This window comes from Equus quagga, chromosome 2 (genome assembly GCF_021613505.1).
Source record: "Equus quagga isolate Etosha38 chromosome 2, UCLA_HA_Equagga_1.0, whole genome shotgun sequence".
NCBI classification, from domain to species: Eukaryota; Metazoa; Chordata; class Mammalia; order Perissodactyla; family Equidae; genus Equus; species Equus quagga.
In genome coordinates this window covers 118979709-118999906 of record NC_060268.1, presented here as the reverse complement: position 1 = coordinate 118999906, position 20198 = coordinate 118979709, and the positions used below count along the sequence as shown (strand labels likewise).

Below are 20198 nucleotides of genomic sequence, written 5' to 3'. Positions count from 1 at the left end.
GGGGTCCCTCCGGGGTCCTGGAGCTCTGCCAAGCCTGCCTAGGTGGGGCCTGGAATTGCTCTCCCTGCACAGCCGGGCTGCTGGAGTGTCGCCTGGCAGGGACTTGTTAATTGAAAACATGATGTTTCCTGTTGGAGGCCAGTGCAGGGCTGGACTCGGTGTGGCCTTGGAAAGCTGGCCTTGCTCTCAGGAAGCCCTGTTCCCCACAGCACTGCCACAAAAACAGTGGAAAAGTGAAACCTTTTCAAGTCTGTGTTTCCACTGTAAACAGGGGATGAAAGCTGGCCCCTTGCCTCCTGGCGCTTCTCAACCTGGCTCCTCCACCCTATGCCTGCCTGCTCAGTCTTTGGAGGCACCTCAGCTGCCCCCTCTGCCCCAGGCAGTGCCCCTCGATCGGAGAAGCCCTCTGCCCCTAATTCGTGAAGCCTTCCCAAGTTTAGTTCAAGAAATCTCAGGCTCATTAGTCCTCAGCACTCATCCTGTGAGGTGAGAAGGGCAAGTGGAGAGCACCAGTGCACAGAGATGTACATGGCTCACCCAAAGCCACACAGCAAAGTGAGGGCAGCCCTGGTCCCCTTCTTCCTGCCTGGAGTGACTTCACAAGGGCCTGCAGGCCATGGAGGTGGGCTCTCATGAGTGGGCATGTGTGCCTAAACAAAGCTGCTGCCTAACCCACAAGAGCGCCTTTGACTTGGTCCTGTAAATGGAGAATCTAGCACAAGTAGCATTTAGTGGAAGTGACTTACTTATTTTAAACGCTAATAATCTCCTTTTTTCCTTATTGTAAAAATAATGCACGCTTGTTGTAGAAAGTCTGGAAGTCAGAGAAAAGTTGAAAGAAGAAAAATAAAAACTGCCTACAGTCCTCCCAACCAGAAGTCATCCTGGTCAACATTCTGGTGTATTTCTTTCTGATCACTTCATAATTTTCATTCCTTCTCCTTTGGACTTATGTTATGAGCAGGTTTCAGGGTCGTTCCATGTTCCTAGAAAACATGATTCTTAATGGCCCCGTGGAGGGGCCCAGAGGAGGGCCAGGGCCGTATCCTCCTGCATAGGTCTGCTTGGCCCTGGCCTGGGCTGAGTGTGATGTGGCACTATCGGGACACAGTGGGGAGAGGCCTCCAACCCTGTAGTTCATGATGAAGGCAGCCTGGCCTGGACCCCGGACTGGAGAACCCAAGCAGCTCTGATTTGCCGTGTGACTTTGGGCCTGGCCCGTCTCCCTATCTGTGAAGTGTGCTTATGGGCTCCATTGGAGTCCTCGAGGCTGGTCAGCCTGCTCCAAAGGCCCTGCTTGGCAGCTGCCTGCAGACACTACGATGCATTCCTTCAGTCAGTCGATCTGGCATTGAGCGCCTACTGTGTGCAGGTATCAGTGAGTCAACCTGACAAGAGGCCCTGTGCCCAGCCCTTTCTCCCCATGGCTATGCCTCCCACACTCCTGCCCCTGTTAACCCAAAAACCCACCCACCCCCTCCCCACCTTCACCAGGCAAGGGCTGGAGCCCAGAGGGGCTGGAGTGGCAGGGATCCCAGGAGGAGCCATCTCCGGCCCGCTCCACCTGCCAACGTCCTTGGTGGCCCTAAGACAGCTTTATGGAGGACAGATCTAGGCTGTCTCCCTCCTGGCAGGTTTATTTCTTCATTTTTCAAGCCCTGCTCTGATTTTTGCTTGTTGGCTTTCCTGGTTTCCCCCACCCCCTCCCTCAGCATGCTTCCCTTCCCTCCCCCTGTAATCTGTCAGCTCAGCCAGGAGAGAGGGCTGCCGGCCTCCAAGGTGATTGAATTATTGAGGGGGAGACAGGCCAGGGTTTTCTGCCTGAGTGCTTTTGGCTTCCTGCCCTTGGAGAGGGGCTGGGGGAGGGGGTGTGATGGTGGCAAATGTGGGCTGCGGATTTTCCAGACAGCCCTGCTCTCCCTGTCTGGGCCACAGATGAGCCCTGCTACCACCAACCGGTGTGGGCTGGCTGAAGGCCACCACACTGCCACCTTGCCCTCCACCAAGCCAAGCCCTGCTCAGGCCTTGGTTTCCCCTCCCGTCTCTGGCCGAATGGACACAAGGAAGACGGAGAGGCGTTACGGCAGCTGTGACTGCTGACTCACACAGGAGAATTTCTTAAATATTTGCTGTCTTTGTGTTGTAGGCCAGGGACCCAGGATGAAGAAAAGAGGGAGGTTAGTGCTTATAAAACACCTACTGTGTGCGCCAGGTATGTTCACATGCATAACTTTATATAACTCCCCCCAACAGTAGCTCAAAGATAGGCAGCAACAAGTAAGATTAGTGGCCTCATTTTTACATCTTAGTAACGTGCCCAGTACAAACTCCTGCTCCTGCTGACCTGGTGGCTCCTAGAGGACAGGGCCTCTGTCTGGGTCCTCTCTGGATCTCCAGGAACAGCAGTAAATGCTTGGTGAACTTAGTTCTACTGAAGTGAGACCATAGAGGTGAAGTGTCACTAGCCCAAGGTCACACAGCTGGAAGTGGAGCCCTGCTTTGCCTGGCTCCAAGCCACCTCTCCTGGCCTGGAGGTTGGCAGGGAGGCCTCCCATTCTAGCTGACGTTGTCCAGGCACATGGATGCTATGATGGGCCAAGAGCTTGGTGGCTCCAGGTCTCACTGCCTTCCCCTGGTGTCTGTGCCTCCGCTGGTCCTGCCCCACATGCTCTCTCTCCAGCTTGCCCCTTCCCCCAGAGGAGGGCCTGAGAGGGAGCCGCACTCCAGCTCATGGAAATGAAAAACACATTGGCTTCATTATCCCGGACTGAATGAGCAGGGTTGCCATGGCAACAGCCATCTCAGGCCTGTGAGGGGGCAGGGAAGGGGCTGGTGAGGCTGTGGCAAGTGGGGACTGGGCAGCGGGTGAGCAGGCGCACAGAGCGGGCAGGCTGCAGGAACAATTGCCGCTTGTGCCGCTCACCCTCGCACTGCACCTCTGGCTTCAGGTCACCATCTTTGGGCACAGAGAAGCAGGCAGGCCCCATCCTCTGCTGACGGGCCCCTCATCCGCCTCTCCTACCACGAGGCATCTGTCCGCTTCCTGGCCGTTGCTTCATGCCATCCTGGAGGTCGAGAGTGAGGGGAAAGACAGCAGGTGAGGGGCCAGGAGAGGGCAGTGGGCCCGCTCCACAGCAGAGACCAGCCTTGGGGCTCTGCTGGCTTCTCAAGCGGCACGGACTGAGAAACTGCCGGAAGGTGCCAGGCTGCGCACGTGCCAGCACTCCTGTGTGACCCAGGTCATCCTGGTGACCTGTCCTCAAACATGATCCTCTTAGAAGAGGTTGGGTCCCCAAATATCCAGTAGGACATTAAGTGCGATGGTGGCTGTAAGGATGCCAATAGGGAGTCCTGACCCAGCACAGCTTATGCCCGCAGAGGCCCCAGGCAGGAGTCCTTGGCTCCATGCCTGAGCTGGGCAGTCTCCATGGCCCTGACCCTGGCCAAAGCCCAAATGAGTCCTTTTCTCCCCAGGGCCTGGGCACCTCCTGTCCCACAGCCTGTCACTCCAGGGTTTGAGTCTGAGGGTGGCACCGCTGGGCAGGACCAAGCCCTGCCACCCCTGTGCTCCGGCTGGTCCAAGGGAGATTGGCTGTACCTCTTCTCTCCCCTGGATTCCCAATGGGGTGGGAGCCCAAGCTGGCCCTCTGGAGTGGCCCCAGGCAAACAGTGCCGCCTCCCTCTGAGAGGCATCCTAGGCCCGTTCCTCCATATGATCAAGAGACATTGGGACAGCTGCCAAGGGCCCCTGCTTAGGGGTATTAAGCGCCCATACAGCACTTTCCTTTTAGCAGCACTGGTCAGAGAAACCCAAAGCTGGCCCCAACTCCAATTTCAACCTTGACCCTAACCCTCATCCCAGACCCAGCCTCAGCCCCAACCTCCTGGCCAAGCCCACTTAGGCATTTTTCCAACTGCTCCCACCCCAGCTTCTGTTCAAGCCGTTCCATCCATCCTAAGTACCCTTCCCTCGCTGCCTGCACATCACCAAGTCAAGCTCCTCCTGCTTCTTGTTTAAGATGAGGAAACCCAGACCAACAGAGGGTGTGTGAGGCCACAGAGAGGGCAGCATGGCCTGCATTGGGATGTCCCTTTCCCAGGAGGCTGAGCCCTCAGTTCCCTGAGATGAGCCGAGAATCCACGTGGCTCTGGACTGAGAGCCTAGCAATTCTAGGGGGTGGTGACAGGTTCCCTGCCAGAGCAGGTTTGGAGGGCAGGCGGCCCGGGAGGAGTGCTCAGGGGCTGACCCCAGCCTTGCTGACTGGCCTCAGTAAACGGGGCAGTCCTGCGGCCCTGCCCACAAACAGATATGTGCCTCTGAGGAGATAGGGGGTGAGCAGCCAGGCTCGGGGCCACGGTCAGGGTGTCCATGGCGCTGTTGTGGCTTGTCCTCCTGCCAAATGAAGGTTGGTGCCAAGGGGAAGGCAGCACAGGCAGGAGAAACCCCAGCACCTCCCTGGGACAGAGGCAATTCCAGGGTTCCCAAACAGCCACCTGCTGCCCAGCTGCAACCAGATCACAGGGGCTCATTTGAAAATGCAGGTTACCCGGCCCTCCCAGGGAGACTGAGGCAGAGCCCAGGAATCAGTGTGTTTGCAGCTTCCCAAACCCCAAACTGTGGACAACACCTGCCTTGCTGCCTCCAGATGCCTGGCCAGCCTGCCTCAGGGTCTCAGGCCCTGTGCCTTCAGCCTCCCTGGCAGAGTTGCCCACCCTGTGCTCCTGGTTCCAGGGTCACGACCCCTTGCTGACCCTCCTGGGCCTTGTCCTGCAGAGGGCCAGCCTCAGGCCAATTCTGGGGCTTGTGCCTGCCACTTTCCCCTCTTCCCTCTCATCCATCATTGGCCTGCCCCAAAGCCCATGGTCCCCATGGCATTTGTCCCCCACAATTGACCTCCCCTGACTTAGCAGCTGTGTGTCCCAGGCCTGCCTCCGAGCCACCACCACAGCTACCACCCGGCTCTCCGCCTGTTGAGTGAGGGCGGCCGCTGGGCAAGGCTGTCATTTTGCTTGCCGGGGATTATAGGTTTGGGGCTGAGGGAGTCTGAGTTGGAGGAGGAGGAGCCGGCTCTCTTGCCCTGGTGCCAGGCCTGAGAGACCCCTCCCAGGAAGGGCGGCCTGGTGTGGAGTGCTCTTTGGGCCAGGATTGGGATTCCTGTAACCCGACATCACCCCAGCTCTGTATGTGGATGTGCATATGTGCATGTGTGTATGTGTACACGTGTGCAGTGTGTGCATGTGTGTCTGCCTGCATGCACATGCATGCCTCTCAAGAGGGTCAAGGGCTGTCTCATGCTCATTTAATTTAAACCTCCCAACAATCCTGCGGGTGAGCCCAACCCATTTTCTGGATAGAAAAGACCAAACTCAGAAAGGGCAGCAGACTGGCCTGGGACACAGCAGGTTAGGGCAGAGCCAAGACTGGGGCCTACCCCTGCCCTTGACTGCCGCTTGGCATGGCAGCCTCCTTCTTGCCCTACCCGTGGGTGGGGCAGCAGAGGAATTGGCTGGGCTATCACAAACCTCAGACAGGGCCCAGGTGCTGGGTGCCACTGGCTAGAGGTGTGTGCTGTAGCCACCATGCCAGCTGCTGAGGAAGACTGCAGGGTGAGGTTTGGGGGAGAGTGCATGCGTTCCTTTGCTGCTTTGCTGGGGCTGTGTTTGGAGGAGACAGTGTGAACGAGAGTGTGGCAGCACTGGTTCCGGGTGTGCAGAAGCCAGAAACATCTCCCAGGTTCACAGCTGTGGGACTTGGATGGGGTTAAACACCAATGGGGTGACCTCAACCAGACCCAAGCCTGGGCACTCCTGTTATCTCCACTGGGGGACAGGGAGTGAGCGTCTGTGCCAGGGACAGGGCTTGAGGACTCCTAATAGGGTTGGAGAATTTGAGGGAAGATGGTGAAGTGATTCCCAGCAGGGGCTCTGGAATCAGGCTGCCTGCAGTGTTCAGATCAGAGTCCCAAGTCACATAACCTCTCTGAGCCTTGCCCCTGAGGGTCAGTGTGCCAATCAAAGGAGACAAACCTCAAACATTAGCACAGTACGAGGTGCACCATACGTGTTCACTAGAAGTTCGCTAGTCCTCCTTCTTAGCTCGGTAGGCACTAACAGACCCTGCTCCCCACCCTCTGAGCAGTGAGGATGGAGCGTGAGGGCCGGCAGGGTGGTGGGCCCCACAAGGAGGTACAGGTCACCTGTGCCTCATGGGGCTTCCCTGGAGCTGGGTTGCTCACGAGCCAGTGTTTCTGACGAGCAGGACTGGGCCCACCTAGGTTGGTGACCATTCCCCGGGCTGAGCTGGCCAGACTGCTGGCCACCAGAGGGACCTCAGCAGAGCTGACCTGTGGCTGGCCTGGTCACCTGAGCCCTTTTCGAGAGCAGGGAGCATGAGGGAGCAGGAGGAGCCAAGACCAGGGGAGGCCTGCCTGTTCTCAGGAATTCACGGCATGTCTGCCTGTCACAAGTACCTCGATAGGGAAGATTTGTGGGTGAGATTTGCAATTCTGTTTTCTCTGAGGGTTATAAATCACTGCATGCACACCCTGGGTGCAGCGAGGGCCTGAGGTGCGCGTGCGCGCACACACACACTGCAGTCCAGGCCCTGCCTGACGTTCCCCAGGGAGGGAGAAGGTGCTTGCCAGGGAGCTGAGCTCTAGTAAGGGAAAAACTTGGGCCCCCAACTGCTGCCTGGCCTTACAGGATCCCAGAACTATCCCAAATCAGGACTCAAGGCTGGGAAGCAGGATGTCCCAGTGGTTGGAGAAACAGCATGTTATACATGTTATGAGTGTGAGCTTAGGTGTCTGCCTGGCGGGGTTCAAACTTTGGCCCTACAGCTTACTAGCTGTGTGCCTTTGGCCTTGCTGCTTACAGAGCTCTGTGCCTCGGTTTCCCCATCTGTGAAATGGAGCTCATTATAGCTTATACCCCATAGGATAGTTGAGAAAGTAAAATAAATTAATATGTGTCGAGGGCTCAGGAAGTTTTGGCCATCATCATTAGCTAAGAGTACACCTGGATTTTGGCATCAGACCAGGGCTTGAGTCCTAGCTCTGCCTTTTGCTCGCTGTGTGAACTTGGACATTCTACTGAGCCCCTAATCCCTCATCTATAAAATGGGCTCTTACTCCCTACTTCGCAGGGCTGTTCTGGGCCTAAAGGAGATAAAGCTTAGAAAGGATGTACTATCAGGCCCTCAGGGAATGTCAGCCAGTGCTACATCTGCCTTGAGGTTGAGTGTGGGGACTGGGGCCTCTGGTTTGCAGCCTCCAGGTGGCTCTGGTCTCAGGCCTGTCTTCCTGGGGATGTTTAGATGTCGGGGAGAGGCTCTGGGGAGGGGAGCAGAGTGGAGGGGAGAATTCCGGGAACCCCTGTCTCCCTTTCACCACGAAGGAGTAAACTGCTAGCCAGACCGGCTCTCCTCTGCCTGCCCCTGTCCCTCCTCCTGCCCCTCTTCTGAGAACCAGCTCACAGACTGGCAGGTGTGACTCACCTCTCTGCCTTTGGCAGGTCACTTGACCCTTCAGTTCCCTCCAGCGAGGAATAATTCTACCTGCTCCACTGGCAGCTAGAGAGCGAGTTAAATGAGATAATATATGTGCTGCCTGTAGCACCGTGCCTGGCCGTGCAAGTGCTCTGCAGATGGGATCGCCTGCCCCCTCTCTGCCTCCTCTCCTCTCCGTCTTCTCGTCACCCTCGACTCCCTCCCACACCTGATCACCAATCCATCTTCCCAGGCCAGACATTTAAATATTTCTCTCTGCGAAGATGGGGTCTAAAATCTACAAGGCGCCTCTGCAACCACATGAGCAAGCCTGGATGGATGGCCATGACTTCAGAAATGCAGACCTGCTTTCTTCTGAGACAGTCCCCTGTGCCAGCCACACAAGGCTGAAGTGTGCTGGACTCGAGGCCAGCCTTGCTGGTCTATCGGCTGCACACCCCAGAGCCTTTACGGCTCCCTCGGGGTCCTCGGGTGCTGTCAGACAGATGCTTGTTCCCAACCTGTTTTTGGCATTTTTACCTGCTCGGCCATAACCCTTGGAAAGCAGTGATCTGGGGGTGAGTAGCTGCTTGCACAGTGCAGGGGAGAGAGAAGGGGACCAGTGCCCACATTTTTGCAGAGCCAACATTTTTGTACCTGTCCCACCCAGCTCACTGCCCAGGCGAGCAGGATGGTGAGGCCTTGGCCATGGATAATTGTTGGGAGCATCCCAGGCCAAGCCTTGGTCTCCCAGCAGAACTTTGGAGGTGGGGCTTCACTGTTGCCAGGGAAACCAATGTGTTCCCTGGAAAGGAAACCACAGTGCTTTGGCTGTTAAGACACTCCCTCCCTCCCCCCCGCCCCCCCCACACCCCTCCTCCCCCCGTCAAAAAATGAGTTTCCTCCAGAAGTGATGCCCCCTGAAACTGTCGAGTAGGCAGCCTCCTGCCTCCTCCCTGAGCCTGCTGAGATGATTGGAAATGAAATCTGCCCCCGACCTTGTGCTTCTCACCTTGTCTTTAAACACTCCACTGTGGTATGAGGGCATGTTTTGTTTCTTCTTTTTTATCTTCCTCCCGTGCCAGCTGGGGCTCCCAGTCCTTCTCTCCTCTTGTTGACTGGAGCCAGAAGGAGAACGACTTCCACAATTGGTTGTTCACTCAGCTGTCAGCAAAAATAAAACAAGCGGGTTTATATTTGGAAAGCAGAGGGTCTGAGCCACAGATCACTGTGTCCAGTTAGTCACAGCCTTTGTAGCCCCTTATGCGACAATAGCTTAAAATTTGACTCGCAGATTTGCAGAGAGAAAAGAGTTTTTGCAGAAGGCCTGTCTTTACTCATATTGAATTTTAAATGCCATTGGAGGATCATGGGTGATTCTTCAGGGCCAACAACACGGGGCCTGGGAAGAAAGGGTTCTAGAAAAGAATCCCCTGGCCCGACCCTAGAGCAGTCAGGCATGGGCAAGGTCCGGAGTGCCCCCGTTTCCTTCCTGTCCACCTTCTGATCCCTGTGCAGGGAGGCCAAGAGAGTTCTCCCCTTTCACGGACATGGCATCTGGGCCCCAGCAAGGTTTCGAATTGTCTAAGGAGTGGGGTCAGGATCCACAGCTAGGCCCCAATGACCCCAACGGTCATTTTGTTAGGAGACAATACAAAACAGGAAAGATGGGCGAGAGAAATGTGGCCTGTGTTCACTTCCAGATCCCAGGATGCTTTGGAGGATACAGAGGAGCGGGCAAAAGAGGAAAAGAGACCTTGCTCCAAATCCTAGACACACCCACCTCCCTCCCAGGGCCTGGGCCGCTCTTTCTGAACAGCTGCCTCGGAGCTCAATACTGTCGAGGCCCCTCCTAGGTCTGCCCCATGGTCAGTGTTCCCAGGGCCACTTTGTTATGGTGATCTGAGCAGTTAATTCTTCACCTAGAAGTGACTCTCTGTTCCATAAGTAATTTTAAACAAACTCTTTTCCCATCCCTGCACTTCCGCTGGGAAGAAACACGACCCCCATGGGTTTTCCAGCGTCCTCAGCAGACAGGGTTTTCAGGCACTGTGCACCCCAGGCTCTGTGCCTTCAGAGCCCCAGGCAGCGTAGGCCCAGCGCTCTATCCCACCAACAGCCATGAGGGGCACAAGGACCTGGCCTCAGGTCAAGCAAATGGGTCCCGAGGAGCCATCTTGATGGGGTCTCACATCCTTTTCAGCCCCATTCTGGATTTTCAACAAATCTTTCTTGGTGATTCCTGAAACCCTCTGTCAGATCTTGCTATTAGCATGAGGCTCTCAGAGTGTAGAGTAAACTAATGAGTTACAGCATGATTACACAGCACATAATTAACTTTGTAATTAATATGCAACTGCCACTTAAGCTAAAACACTGCTTATAGAGACGTACGGCAATAGTAAATCACAGGTCAGAAACAGCACTTTGGAATTTTCAAAAGAATGAGTGTAAGCAGGGAATCACTTAAGGCAGTAGGGTGAGTTAATTAAAGAGCAGATGGATTGTGAGCATCCTGCTTCATTTCAACACTGTCCCCCTTAAGAAAGACCCTGGTGCCACCCTGCCAGACTGACTGGCCAGGCCTGGTCAAAAGGGCACTGGGCATATGGTTTTGTTTCCAAAATAAGACCGGCCTTCCCTGCCCCATCCAGCCCACCCCCACGTCTTGACCCTCTACCCAGCCAGCTGGGGGCCAAACCCCCTGGCCCTCGGGGCTTGGCTCTACCCCTCCTCCTCCAGAAAGCTTGTGGGATGCCCCCAGCCCAGTCCTGGGCCTTCCCTAGTATAGCCCCGTGGTGGGCACTGTTGGAGGGTAGATTGGTACAGCTTCTCTGCCTTCACCTGGATCTTAGGCTTCTGGAAGTCTGGGATGCCATCTTACTTTTTTTTGTTTAAGCCTTTCTTACCCTAGCCTCCTGCCAGAGCATTAATGCTAGAAGGTGCCTTAGGAATCATCTCACCCAGCCCCAGTTTCATCAAGGCGTGAGAGTTGAGGGACTGAGTGCCTCGGTTACACATTGATTGATGTGGGCCCAGACGTGGCAGGATCCCTCCTCTGAACCCTGTTATAGCCCTGCATCAGGCCAAATGGACACTGCCAGGGTAGCTGCATGATGAGGCCAGAGCCTTTGAAGTGAGTCAAACCTGAGTCCAATCCCAGCAACACTAATGCCCCACTGTGTGACCTTGAGCAAGTTACATAACCTCTCTGGGCCTATTTCTTCATCTATAAAATCTGAGCAATGGTGCCCACCTTGCTGGGTCAGTGTGAGAATTAGGTGAGCTAATGCGTGTGAAAAGGCCTAGCACAGAGCAAGTACTCACTAAATGCTGAGTGTCCTCTGCATCCTCAGAGGTTTGGAGGATGTGGAAAGAAGTAGATGACATCTCAGTCAGCCCCATTCCTTCAAGAATCACCCCCCCGACTGGAAGCCCCCTGAGGATGGCTGCCTCTTGTCCACGTGTCCAGCTTGGCTGGGCATAGCTGGTACAGAGCTGGCCCAGACCGCACCTGGCTGATGACTGCACGAGAGCCCCTCCAGGACAGCCCGGTGCCTGGCTGTGCACGGCCCAGGCTCCTCCAGCCCCAGCCCTAGGATGCTGCCGAGGTCACTGGGTTTATGGGGCGGATGCTGGGCTTTGAAGTCTGACAGATGTGGGTTTGAGTCCCAGCTTTGCCATTTTCTGATCTGGGGTAAGTTCCTCAATCATTTTCAGTCTTAGTTTTCCCATCTGTAGATGGTGCTAATCACTCTACCTTTGGCTATCTTGTTACAAAAAGATAATTCACTTAAAATGCCAAATGTGCTGCCTGACACACAGTAGATACTTAATGATACCCGTGGTGTTCTCATTATTATTCATAATTATGAGCGAAGATTTCCGAGTGTCTGCCAGAAGGCCACCCAGCCCCACGGCCTGAGAGAGAGAAGACTAGCTGTCCGGGCCTCCTGGTCCTGTGGCCATGGCAGCCCTCCCTTTAGAGCTCATGGCTTGGGTGGGGCAGGGAATAGGCCAGTCCCCTCAGCCAACCTAGTCCCTGCCTCAGGCAGCTAGCTCATGCGACCTTCCAACTCTGGCCTTTGCCTTTTGAGGAAGTAGTCTGGGCTGCTCACCTGACCTAGGCCAGCCTTGCTGGGGGCAGGGGGCCAAGGGAGCCCTCAGGCAGGCTCCTAGCTGGTGAGGTTGCGATGGCTTCGTAGAGCTGGCCATGATATTGGATTCAGAATCCAAGGTCCCCGTCACCTGTGGGGGTCAGTTTCAGATCTTGGCTCAGGCACCCCGTGGCTTCTCTTCCCTTAGACGCTAAAGTTTCTAGCTCCTCCGCCTCCAGGTCCCCCTCCCCCAGCCGGCCAGGCTGCCTTTCCTTTCTCTGCATTCTCTCTCCCTGCTGTTCAGCCTCTCCACGCTACAAGCCTTCCCTTTAGGGGGGAATTTCTTAAAGCCAGTTCCAGGGAAAACTAGTTCTATGGGATTGTAAAATGTGTTTACTGAAAAAAGTGTTTTGCCGTCCAGGAACTTTATGAAAAGCCATATTTTTAAGGCCCTTCACAAGGGAGTCTGCTTGAGTAGTCTGGAGGAGGGCAGAACGTGCAGCTCTCTCCCAACCCATCTGACCAGGGAATCCTTTGTTCAGGGACGATCTCAGGGGAACTGGCTTCTGAAGAACATGCCTGGGGTCTGGAGTGTCCCTGCCTCCGCCCTCCTTTTGCCCAGGATAGGCGGTGGTTCCTCTCTGGTCTCCCTGCCTCCATCAGTGGCACTGCACACCTGGACAGACGTCACGTGGGCGTCCAGGCTGCTGCCCTGGAGGAGCAGTGCTCAGCTCACGTGTCCCAAAGCTTCAACCCTATCCCTCTTTCTTCTGGAACTTTTCACCACTGGCCGTTGGCACAAAGATGAGTCCCTGCAGCTCCTCAACCTGGCATTCTGGCTGGTGGGCACAGCCCCACCTCAGCCACCCACGTCCTCTGAGGCCTGGCATCGGGCCCACGGGGGCTTCCCAGAGGCGCCTCTGTGAGGGTGAGTGGAGCGGGCAGGCTCGCCTCCACCTCTCCATCCAGAGCACGTCCCCTTTCGTTGTTGCATAAATTTAGCTTCTGCCTAAGATGTTGCAAGGTTGAAAAATAAGTTTTCAGAATAGGTTTTGAAAAAAGAAGTTGAAGATCTTTAATGTCTAGTCTGGGGTGGTGGCATGTAGCCCCACCCCCCACCCCCAGCAGGCATCGGCTCCTCTTGGCCCCAGTTTCCTCCTGTCTGCGATGCAGCTGATAAGGCCCACCTGGGCCCTGTGTAGGGCCACTGCTCACTCACGTGCTCGGGCTGTGCTAAGTGCGTCCTGTTCACTGACTCACTCAACGAGCATAGCAGCCCATGGAGTAGGTGCTATTATCATTGCTTCCATTTTATAGATGGGGAGCCTGAGGCATGCAGAGGTGGCATTTTGCCCCAGGTCACGGAAGCTAGCAAGTGGCAGAGTCAGGATTTGAACCCAGGCAGCCTGGTATCCTTAACCACTAACTATACTGCTCGTGTGAGATGAGGTGACAGGAGAGCCAAATGAGGTTATGACACCGCCACGTTGTAAACTGTAGAGCACCTTGCACAGTTAGAACATCAAGTCAGCATGCAGCTTTGGAGTGCTGGCATGAATTTTTGTCTCTCAGCAGATATTCAGGCAGCATGTTTTCAGGTTGCCTGTGGGGTACACAGCTTGTTCCTGGAGGGTTTGAGGCCCCCACTCCCAGCCTGCGGGATGGGGGTGTCCCAGCCCCGGAGTAGCCTCACACCCAGAGACTTCCCAAGTACAGATGAGATGACAGGCATGGTTATGGGTGCCAGGCCCAGCTGACTCACCCCTTGCACCACAGGCCCTGTGTCGGGACAGGGCATTTGTGGGGTCAGTGTGCCAGCCTCAGCTCAGCTGGGATGTTGAAAATCTCCATGTGGTACCAGGGGGCCCTCACAGGGCTTCTCCCGGGGAACTGTAGATGCTTCCTGGTAGGAACGGAGCCCTGCTCCTGTCGGGCTTGGCCGGGCCTGCCACAGCCAGCCTGTCCTGCCCTATACCCACCTCCAGGCTGCTCCCCGGGGCAGGCCTCTGTCTGAGCTGTGTGTGGCTGCAGGCCTGGCCGGGACAAGCATCTGCAGGGGCTGCTCGGACATAGTTAGGGGCGAAGAGAGCAGAGAAGTTGAGGGCAGTGGGGCCCCTGAGGCCTGGGTATGCGCTCCGCTCCACCTCTTACCTACCGTGGGACCTTCAAGGTTCTGCTCTACCTCTAGCCCCACCCCTGCCCGGGCCTCAGTTTCCTCTGTAAATGGTAGGATAGGCCTGAGCAGATCCCCAAATCCTTTCCAGATCTAAGCCATGAGGACTATTTGTGTTTTTTTCATCTACCACTTTTAGCTCAAACAAATGTCTGCTTTCTGATTCATTTCCCTAATTTTTTTTTTTTTGAGAAATTTAAAAACATTCTGACAGTTCCTAGCAGCTAACTAAAGGAGAATGCATACTCAGTTAGCAAAAACAAAAGCCCAGGCTCAGAACAGCTACTGTCCTGTACACACTTCCCTGTATGACTGGGTAGAAAACACTCACCCTCTCGGAGCCTCAATTTTCTCATCCGCAAAGTGGGATAACACTTGTCCACAAGCTGCTGTGAGGCTGGGGTTGAAGGTTGCTTGAAGCATCGCCAGCTCACCTAAATGGTCCATACGTGGCTGTCAGCTCGAGAGGAGCCTGGCTCTGACTCTCAGTGTAGTGGAAAGAGCACAAAGTCAGGAATTGGGAAATCTGCATGCAGATCTCTGCTCATGCCTTGACTGGCTGGTGACCCCAGGCTAAGCCTTCTTCTCTCTGGGCCTCTCTTCACTCTCCTTTCAAAGATGGGGTGCCCAGAAGTTTTCTTCTCATGTGTTGGTAGCAGGTAGTTAAGAGTGGCTGGACAGAAGAGTGTGTGGAGGCTTGGTTGAGCATGTCCGGACCCCGTGGGAGGAGTGTGGTGACTGATTAGCCATACTTGCCGTGGGTGCAAGAGGTGAGGGGAGCATCCTGCGCACCATAGCCCTGCCATCCCCAGTGGTCCTTAAGGGCTCATCTAGATCTTTCTGGCTCTTTTAGGGGCATGCCATTGGCACTGCCCTTGTCTGGGCCTCTTGCAGAATGGCAGGTGGGTGGATTGGGAGCCTTAAGGAGCTGGGGTAGGAAGAGGGCAGTGGAGGACACCTCTTTATTTCTAGAGCCAGAGCTGTAAGAACATCTTCAGGATATTTACAACCTTCTAGAGGATACCAGCTGGTGGCCAGTGGGCCCTGGCTCCATCTCCAGCCTCGCGCCCCCCCCCCCCATATCCTCTGAGGACCCTTGGGGAACTTTTCCCACCCTCCCTCTTCCCCACTTCATGGCATCTGAGCCTTGGGAATCACAGGCAAGAGCCTTGAGACAAAGCCAGGTAGGACCACTGCATGTTCACTGCTGTCCTGGGAAGTCTTGTGGCCTGGGCCTAGCACCTGACAGCCTCAGGCGAGACTGTGACTCCCCATCTCTGCACATCCTCAGCACTCCACATCACTGACAGTCACCTTCCTCACGTTCCTCATTTGGGGCCAGGGAAGGAAGTGTCTAGATGAAGAAGGTGTGCCACGTCCCCGTGGAGAGCATGATGTAGTAAAACATCATGGGCTTTATGGTCAGACTGGGCTTCAAGTCCTGGCACTGCCACTTCTCAGCAGTGAGACCTTGAGCAAGTCGTGGACCTCTCTGAGCCTCAGTTTCTTCATCTGTAGTAAGATAATAATAGTTGGAACATTACGGTAGAATTCTGAGCTTAAGTGAGATGATATAAGTAGAGAACCTACTCAATGGTTGTTTAGTTTCTCTTTCCACTCTAAGAAAACAAAAAGCAGGGGCGTAGCCTTGGAGATGAGAGAAAACCTGTTGACCTTGTCCAGGGCCGAATCTGACCCTCCTTCACCTTTTGGGGAGAGAAGCTGTCAGAGGAGATTCCCTGTGAGTCAGGGATTTGGAGTGCAGCCAAGAGTGGCAGGAGGGTTTGGCCTCAAGGGCATGGTCTGGGCCTGTCAAGGCGTCACATGCCCCAGAGGGCACACTCAAAGGCAGCTGGAGTTCCCAGCCCACTGTGGGCAGGGACAGTGGGCTGGTGGTACCTTTGTCAGGGCAACATTGACACATATTCTCCCAAGTAAGTCATCCCTCCCTCTAGATTAACTTGTGTGTCCCAGAACAGGTCGTCAGACATAAATGTGTGAGGCTGGCCTGCAGGAAGCGCCCCCTCTGAAACACCAAGGGCACCTTGTGTTGCCCATTAAGCACCATTGACAGTGGGTGTTCCTGTAGACTACAGTGAGTGCTTGGAAATTTGGTCATGAAGAGAAGTGGGTCCACCCTTCCAGGAGCCTCGAGTGCCAGGCCAAAGCATCTGAGCTCTGTGGCCAGGAGATGTGGAGCCTTGTCAAGTCTTGGCCCAGGGACACTTCCCAGGTTGAGGACAGAGGAACTAGATTTGGAAGAGCTGTTGTCTCGATCAGAATTTCCCTTTTCAGAACACTGTTCCCTAAGTGACTTCACTTACTCAGGTCCTCAGCCACTGGGGCGGCGAGAGGATGCACCTTCCTGTTTGACAGACAAGGACACAGGCTCAAGAGATAAAGTGGCCTCCCACAACCTCACACCTGGGAAGGCCTGGCTTCCAGGGCCCACCCCCTACCCAGGGGCCTCACCCTGTACAAGGCTGCAAGCTGGCCCAAGGGCCTACTCCAGCTGCCCAGCCAAGAGTGGGAAGCAGCTGGTCCCGGGCAGCTGCCTGGAGCTGCCTCTTCCCTCCCCCTCCCCTTCTCGTTTCCTGTCCCTCTAGCCTTCTCCCCTGACTTCCCTGGAGTAGGGCACAAACTCACTCTCCTCCAACTGTCTTTACTTCACCACAACACTCTTCCTCTGCCTCCAGGCAGCATGCCTGGTACAGGCTACTGAGGATTGGGAGTGGAAGAGTTAACTTCCTTGTGATCTCAGGTAGCTCCTGCACCTCTCTGAGCTCCCACTCCTTCACCTTTAAGCTGAAGAGGACATCAGACAATAGCAGTGCTTCTATAACCCAGTCACTTTCATCCCATTTATACCGTGTTTAAAATGTTTCTTTAATTTACTTAGGTCTGTCATCACTCTCTAATTTCACCTTATCCTAAATAATAATATCCACAAATTCACCGGTGATAATTGTTCTAGTCCAAGTACTTCACCAGGAAAATCTAAAAGGCTTGCCCATGATGCATCTAAAATCATCCTATTCCGCTGGTTGTATAAGCTTCACTCTTTGGGAACCCTGGACTGGGTTATTGGAGTCACACCAGCCCTGAGATCCTCTGATTGGGGCTGGGTCACTGGGTTTTCAGCTCTTGTCATGCTGGGTCATATGTATGCCCGACAATAGCTGTCCATCCATCTCATGAGCGTTGCGGAGCACCTGCTTGACAACAGGTCCTGGGATAGGCTCTGGGAAACCATACCTGGAAGACATCCCTGCTGACGGAGGAGATGGATGCAAAGACACACCACTGGTCTAGTACTGCCGAGATGAGGGTACGTGACAGACACACTGGGGGGATAGGAGTACAATTGAGAGGCTCTCCTGGGGGAAACCAACAAAGAGGGTGACAGTTGAGCCAGACCTCAGGAGATGCGTGGGGCCAGGCATTCTGGACTGAGGGACAGAGGCAAAGACATAAAGGTGTGATCTTCAGAGGATGGTCCAAGAGGCAGGGAGTAGCCCCATGTGACAGACACGAGATATGGCTGGGAGCTGTGGGAGATGGGGGCCAGGTCTGGACTGATGCTGGCACATGCAGGTTTGGCAGGTCACTGCTGAACCCTGGATCCATGACATCTGCCCCTTTGGAAGTCTGAGAGCTGGTAAAGGGCTGGCTTTTGGAAGTCTGAGAGGTGGTACAGGGTAGGTCCCCTGAACCTCCAGGCTCTGCCGCCAGGCTGAGCAGTGAGCAAGTCCCAAGCTCACTGGCTCTGGTGATGTCTTGGAATGCAGTGTCTGCTCTGTAGGCTGTAGGTACAGCACGTCCCCGATCCCCCAACCACCACCAGCACTGCTCACCCTGGGGGACCTGAGCTGCAGATGTGCATGGTGATTGAATCATTTCTGCACGCCACTGCTTACACAGCTCCCCTGGGGACCCGCCACTTGCCTGTGCAAGCTGTCAGGAGATGTGTGTGCTCAAGTGTGTCTGTGCCAGCACTCAAGTATGTGCATGAACCTACTCCCTAAGTGTGCAAAGGGGTACGTATGTATGTGAGTGTGCACACATGCATGCAAATCCCTCTCCCCGGATCCATGTGTGTTAAGTATGCTGGTTAACTTGTTTGGTCTCAAAAGGGAACAGTAAAACACATTGATATTAGTACAGCTGATGTTGGCCCGCCACCCTAGGCAGCAGCCTCCAGGGCTCTGGTACTCCACGTAGGGCAGCTAAGAGCACCCCGTTCCATTTTTCCCGGGAGGAGCCTGCTGAGGGCCTTGTACCTCTCCAACCTGTCAGGCCAGGAGACGTGCTTCCAGGGAGCCCAGAGACAACCCAGGGCCCTACTTAGAAGAGCCAGATGGCTTCCAGCCCCACCTGCCCCTTGCCTCCCTCTATGTCCTTCCCCTCTCCCGGTCCCTGCCTCCCATCCTGACTCATGAGGACATAGGACCAGGCAGTCCCCAGATGCCCTTTCAGCTCTCAGCATTCTTCTCTCTGAGCAGCCGTAGGTACATAATAGCAGCTAACTTTTCTTGAGCGTGTCTTCTATGCTAGGCACCACTAAGGGTAAACTCGGGCAGTGTTATGCTGGTGGTGAGAAGTGTAAAGTGGAAGGTTGGCCCTTCAAGAGTTCACCTGGGAGATGGGAAGCCCAGGCCAACCCAGATGTCACCGGCAGTCAAAAAATGTACATATGTGCAGTTAAACCAAGCTGAGCATAAGGTGCAAGGAAAAGTGTTGCTGAGAAAGGGGCGGCGTCTGTGGTCTTGGGCTCCCGTGGAACAGCGGCTCTCCTGGAGTTTCCTAGGGCTGCAGGCTCCCCACAGGCCTGCCTTGGGACAGGCTCTGCAGTTTTAAAGCCAAGCGTACTACACTTGTTGAGATGGAGTTTTCCAAACAGCTGGAGCTTCTGATGCAGAAATCCTAAGATGTTGGAGTTTGAAGGGCTCCCAAAGGCTGACTAGCCTTCATTTTACAGATGGGGAAACTGAGGCCTAGAGGAGACAGAGCAGGGTCCTCTCCAGGCCCCCTGAGCTGACTAGCTTTGCATCTCCCATAGGCTCACAGCTTCTCAGACCAAGAGAGAAGGCCGGTGGCCAGAGTGGGTGGTGGCTTGACTGCTTGAGCTCACTCCCGTTCAAGGGCAGACAGGCAACAGTCACAGCTGAGGCCATGGGTTCACCAGGAGCCAGGCCCAAGACCATCTCCAACTTGGAGGGAGGCCGGCCGCAGTGGGCGCTGGACCCACAGCCACAGAGGATTTGTAGCGACTTGGAAAGGCTTAAAGGAGTCCAGGCTCAGAGGAGGGAGGCAGCGGCCAAGCCGAGCGAGGCTCCCATGGTGGAGGGCGACCTCTGCTGGCTGCCGAGCGCTCGCCACTTCCTCTCGCCAGCTAGCATGCTGGGGGCCCAGTGGCGCTGAGATGGCCTTGGAAGCAAGTGGATGGGTTTGGACAGGTTGGGTGGCACCAGAGGATGTCTCTGGGCCAGTCACAGCCTGGGGTAGGGACTTGCAGGAGGCTCTGACCTCCAATCTTGGAGGAGTGGAAAGAGCAACCTATTAACAGTTAGAAAGGCAGAGAGTTTGAATCTCAGCCCAACACCTTCCTGGGTATGTGACCCTGGGCAAGTCACATCACCTCTCTGAGCCTGTTAGGACTAAGTAAATGAGCACTGCACAGGGCCTGGCCTGCTGCCTGAACATAGCAGGTGCAGAACCAATGAAAGACCCCAGACCGCCCCTCAGTGAACCACCTCTCCCATGCCTACTTCAGCCTCCCTGCCCCGCCATGCCCAGGACCCTTAGCCTGCCAGGCCCCGACCTTCTCCTGCAGGGACCAGAGCCACCAGCCCCATCCATTGCTGATGTTAATAACCCGGAACTTCCACTGATCCCAGCAGTTTAAAACTGTCACCTCACATGTGAGGGCCTCCTTAATCACCCAGACATTTTGTTGTTCTATAGATTAAGGCACACACTTGTCCCTGTGATCCTGCTAGCTGCCATCTGCCTTCTGGGTCTCACAGGTGTCCCAGGCCCAGCTGGTCATTCCTTGGTTCCTACAACATGGAGCCCTGGCCTGGGAGAAGAGCCCTCTGGGGTCTGGACCCAGCCCAGATGTGTCGTGTGGCCATGGACACACCACCCATGAGCTTCAGGCTTCCCAAAATAGAACCAGCTGAACTGTTAGGGTGGTAGAAGACGTCAGAGCACCTTTGGCTGTTGATGTTCTGAGAATCTTTGAATCCAGAAGCTGACTCAGTCCATCTACTCCAGACAGGATTGCCCATGAGTTGGTCTGGGGACTGACCTGAACTTGAACGGTTCTGCTCCCCCTTTACTGTGTGCTTCCTAGAGGGAGACCTGTGGCCCCCAGCTGTGGAACAACAGAGAAGAGCAGTCTCTGAGCCCCAAGGTGGCTGCCCAGGTGAGCTGAGGGCCC

The 20198-nt window shown here is 55.1% G+C and overlaps 1 protein-coding gene across 7 annotated transcripts in view; it reads left to right on the top strand.

The window, feature by feature from the left end:
- ZMIZ1 (zinc finger MIZ-type containing 1) overlaps positions 1-20198 on the top strand; it is a 236780-nt gene that overhangs the window by 103226 nt on the left and 113356 nt on the right. Inside the window, exon 4 of one of the 7 annotated variants that reach the window (XM_046654626.1) lies at positions 20033-20183. The exons of the other annotated variants lie outside the window; for them this stretch is intronic. The gene's annotated coding sequence lies outside the window, so the exon portion shown is untranslated. The remainder of the gene's footprint in view (positions 1-20032; positions 20184-20198) is intronic. 7 annotated transcript variants of the gene reach the window in all.